This window comes from Acinonyx jubatus, chromosome A2 (assembly GCF_027475565.1).
Source record: "Acinonyx jubatus isolate Ajub_Pintada_27869175 chromosome A2, VMU_Ajub_asm_v1.0, whole genome shotgun sequence".
Taxonomy (NCBI): domain Eukaryota; kingdom Metazoa; phylum Chordata; class Mammalia; order Carnivora; family Felidae; genus Acinonyx; species Acinonyx jubatus.
In genome coordinates this window covers 2015625-2020762 of record NC_069383.1, presented here as the reverse complement: position 1 = coordinate 2020762, position 5138 = coordinate 2015625, and positions in this window count along the sequence as shown.

Genomic DNA, 5138 nt, shown 5'->3' with positions numbered 1-5138 from the left:
ACTTTCCCTCCCGGACTCACAGCCGCGTCCCCGCCGGTCTCCTCCAGACCACCGCCGGCTCTCTGCTGTGTCCACGCCTTCACGTCCGCGGGAGGAAGGGACTGCGGGGACCCGACTCCCCGGCCCTTGGTCTGCTGCCGCGCCCGCCTGTTGAGCCCCGGATCCCCCCAGGTCCAGAACCAGGAAAGAAAAGGTCAAGGTGTTGGTTTCCTCCCAGAAGACACTGGACCCCTGCACAGCGCACCCCTCCCCACCTCTGCGTTCCAAGAGGAGAAGCTGAAGTGACACGTCCAACGACGGCTGTCCTTCGCTCCGAGACCTAATTCTGCCCGCGTGGGGGCCGAGCCCAGAGGCATCAGTCACAGAACAGACGGGTGTCCTCCACGGCGGCCTTCGAATCACCCATACAGAAACACCAGCGGCGGTATATTTTGTCCACGCATATACACGCACCACATGCACACACACACACACACACACACACACACACACACACCCAAGCCCTGGCGAATCCCTCCTGCCCCAACTGAGGCATTCCATTACACAATAAACAATAAACGCCACTCAGGGACATAAAAGAAACTTAAATAGGAGAATACACATGTTTGTCCCTTGGTAGAAAAATTCAGCGTCGTGATATGTCAGTTGTCCCTAAATTCATAACATAATTTCCATCTGAATCTTAATAAGATCATTTTCAAGATTTGAAAACTATACTTCCCAACTGATGAGGACTCACACATGAGTCTATCTATGGAGAGAATTCGGGAGACTTGAACCACCAGATACTAAAACAAATGAGCATAATGGTCTAGAACAGGTGGAGGAAATAATTATATGCATAAACAGAACAAAACAGAATCCAAAAATAGGTCCTAGCATACACGGAAATTAAATATATAATAAAGGAGGCATTTGAAATCACCATAGTGAAGATGACCTAGTAAGAAATGGTTTTTAGAACAACTGTATTGCTACTTAGAAAAAAATTATGTCTGACCCATATCTCACATCTTACACTAAAACAAATTACAGGTGGACTACAGATGAAAGGAGGGAAATAAGAACAGTAATGGAACTAATTAGATGACTATTTCTATAATCTACAAGTGGAGAAAGGCTTTCTAAGACTGACATCAAAGCAGAAACCATAAATACTGGTTAAAATGAAAATGTGAGATACCTTCGTGCCAAAAAAAATACTATTTATTGATTAAAGTGAAAATAGTAATATAATTACATTGAAGGAGAAGGCACGGGTGATATAAAATCATTAAATATTCTTCATAGAAGGAGATAAAAAAAGACAGTGTCCAAAATGCAAGGAATTGCAATCAACTATGATGGCAAAGATTTGGGGAAAGGGTGTTCCCTTCACTGTTCATAGAAGCAGGAGTTACAAGTTTTTACAAATAAATGTAGCAATATACAGAAAAGCTTACATGTACATCTGTATGTATCTCCCTGCTTACTCCCATCCCAAAGAGCTGAAAATGCCAGTATGTAGATAGACTTGAAGCCTAGTCATCTCTTGTATGGCCCTTGTGCTTCTAGAAGCTTCCTTGGTCTTTATTTTGTGTTGCTGGAGTCAACAGGCAGTGGTCTCCCGGCTCATGATAAAGGCCAGCTCCAGTGTTCCACTGGCGCATACGGACCCAGGTACATCCTGCTCCTCTCACTCACTGTGGGTCAGCTCAGCTCTCAGGCCTCAGTTTCCCCATTTGTCAAAGTAGTTGGATCTGATCTCTAAGACCTTCCTAGTTCTATGGCTCCTTCACTGATGTTAGAAAGGACAGGTACTATGGTGGAACCAATCTCTCTCTCTCTCTCTCTCTCTCTCTCTCTGCCTCCCTCCGCCTCCAACCCTGGTGTGTGTGTGTGTGTGTGTGTGTGTGTGTGTGTGTGTGTGTATAAATGTACATGCAGATATTCACATCCTATTGGTTGTTTCTGTACAGAAGCCTGAACAATACAGCTCTCCCATCTCTTAACCCACTTGACCTTCACAACAATCCTGTGATTGGTATGTGACGGATGTGACCATGTGCAGTCATCACTAGGGCTGTGCACAGATATTCCAGCCCCCCACCATCCCCAACTGCCCCCAGTGACAGGAGTGGCAGGCCACCTCCTTCACTCGGAGCACCCGCCATCGTGAGCCCCTTGGAGGCTGTTGAGCGTGTTAAATTCAGCGGAAACGCCATAGCCTCATGCTTGCGTGGCCGCAGTGATAAAACCCCTGGTGACTCAGCCAGGGACACTGGCATTCCCACCCATTCTGATCTCACGCAAGCTGGCCTGCCTGATGAATGAGCTGTGACATCATAGTGGGTGAGGGTACCTGCTTAAGCAGGCAGAAAGCATCGGCCAAGGTTAAAGTCAGTGCAAGGGGGAGATGACGCTGTGAATGTTTCCATGAAAAAGGAGAAAGAATCCCGGTGTAATGACTTCTCTTAAACGCAGCCCAGGCCAAAGCCAGCCGTTCCATTGATCATTAAAGTTCTGTTTGGGACCATCTAAACTTGGCAATAAAGTCAGGCAGGTACCAGCCAGGATGTGAGGAGGTTTCCTATAAAATGTGGCTTTTTCCGCCTTGAAAAAGAGAAACAAAAGTGGTTCCATGTAAGTTTAGGATCCATCCAGAGAGTTTGGGATTAAAAATACAAACAGGTAACTGCAGAGTCAGCATGACTCGGTCAGAGAAGTGTGTTGAATTTTAACATTTTTACGGTTTTTTAAATGTGGGTCCTCAGATGAGATAAAGTAATTGTCAAAATGACTAGCCCTTGGGGGCAAAAGAGCCAGGGAAAGCTAAGCCCCCACTGCTGGTTCCTCAAGACTTGGGCTGTGACAGTCAAGAGCAGGCTGGCTTCTGAGGGACAGGGTGGTGGGTATGCGTGGGGAGCAGGTGGGTCCCGCAAGAACACAGACGCTCCCACCCGGAGGGCTGGCTTTGGGCCCAGCTGGCGTCCCCATGAAGAAGTGTAACCAACTGAAGTGAAGACCCAGCGACAGGCAGGAGCTCCAACAGCCTCCACCCGCACATCCTGGGAAGGCGGTCCTGAGGAGTCATGGAGATGGGTAGGAGTCTCCTCCTCTCCCACTGGGTCTACGACACCCAGGTGGTGATAAGGGACTCCGATTCCCCAAAGGAGAGGAGGTGTCGCCCCAGCTGCAGGGCTCTGACTGTAACCTTAAGGGACGTCTGAACACTGTAACGGAAAAACGGAGATCTGTAAGTTTGGCTGACTCGCAAGTCCACGCACAATTTGGGACTCAGCCCAAGCTCGACCCAAGCCAGCCCTGTCCGGGGCAGAGAAAGCCTTGAGAACTTCAGACCTCCTGGAAAGGCACCCCTAAGGTGGGTGCTGGGTTCCAGGGAACGGCCCTCATCCCGGTGGTCTGACGGTGTCTGTTGGGGGCATGTGAGCCCGCCCACCTCACATGTGCCTGTCCTGCCACTGTCTGTGCTCACCAGCCCCCCGACCGCGTCCGGCAGGTCTGCCCGCCTGGGGACAGTGTGCTCGCTAGTGTTGCCCCACCTCTCACTGAATTAACAAAGCAGAATTCCGGTTTTATGCGCACATCTCCAGAATTTGCCTAGGATAACTTTGTCCTGAGATCCGCAGAACTCGAAGGTTAAATCCTGAACCCCAGGAAATCATGACACCATCTCACACTTCTTGGGAGACAGCCAGCTGGACTTTCCTTGGCCTTAACCCTGGCCACAAGGCTACGAACATTTGGATTTCTACGGCTCTGCAGGATAAAATCTGTACTCCTTCACAGGCCATGAAAGATGGTGTCATCTGGCCCTGCCCGGCCCTGGCCCCCGCCTCCAGGTCCCAGACCCCGCCCCGGCTCCCCGCCCCCAGGTCCCAGTCCCTGGCCCCCGGCCCCCCATCCCTGGCCCCCAGCTCCCCGCCCCCAGGTCCCAGTCCCTGGCCCCCGGCCCCAGACACCCCCTCCCTGGCTCCCTGGCCCCCCAGCTCGCCGCCCCCAGGTCCCAGTCCCTGGCCCCCGGCCCCCCCATCCCTGGCCCCCAGCTCCCTGCCCCCAGGTCCCAGTCCCCGCCCCCAGACACCCCCTCCCTGGCTTCCTGGCCCCCAGCTCCCCGCCCCCAGGTCCCAATCCCTGGCCCCCGGCCCCAGACACCCCCTCCCGGGCTCCCTGGCCTCCCGGCCCCCCATCCCTGGCCCCCAGCTCTCCGCCCCCAGGTCCCAGTCCCTGGCCCCTGGCCCCAGAAACCCCCTCCCTGGCCCCCTGGCCCCCCCGGCTCCCTGCCCCCAGGTCCCAGCCCCCAGTCCCCGGCCCCCCATCCCTGGCCCTCAGCTCCCCGCCCCCAGGTCCCAGTCCCCGGCCCCCGGGCCCACCCCTTCCGCTCCCCCCAGCTACCCGGCCCCGACCCCATCTTTCTCACACTGTACTTTACTGCAATTCTCAAGGACCCACCCCCCCCACCATGTGCGCACACACACATGTGTACCTTCTTCACAAGTGCGTCCCCGTGTAAGCTTGCCCAGCTTCCTCTTTGTCATGGCCAACCCCACCCTCCACGCAGCTGGGGACCCCTCGTCCTGCCTCTGCTGCACTTGGGACCCCGTCTCCTCTCCAGCGAATATTTTATGATGACGCTGGTTTGACTTCTCCCACGCGGGAGGCGCCTAGAAACGAGTGATTCCGTGATTTAACTTTTGGGTCCGTGGGATATGTGGCCTGCTCAGTACACAGACCCCAGGCATTTATCAGACATTAAATGAACAGCTAGAATAATCTGGCCTACGTTTCGGAGGAGGACTCAGTGTGCGTGTGTCCTGGGCGTCTCCCCACTGGCCTGTGCGTGCCGGGAGAGAAAGGCCCATGGGGGATGAAGAAGCTGGGACTGTCCTGACCCCGAGCCCCGCAGGCAGCAGGTGGGACAGCCCCAGGCCTCAGCAGGCTCTGCAGCCCGAACGGAGACATGATCCGGGTGACGGGACAGGAAGGAATCCCAGGGCCCGTGGCCCAGGCCGATGCTCCTGGGGATCCAGTCCCTTGTAAGGGTACCCAAGTCTGAAAGTGCCTGTAAAGTCACACCTATTTTCTCCTGACAATTTTTCTAAATCGGGTAAAGAAAGATATTAAATCCAATTTATAAT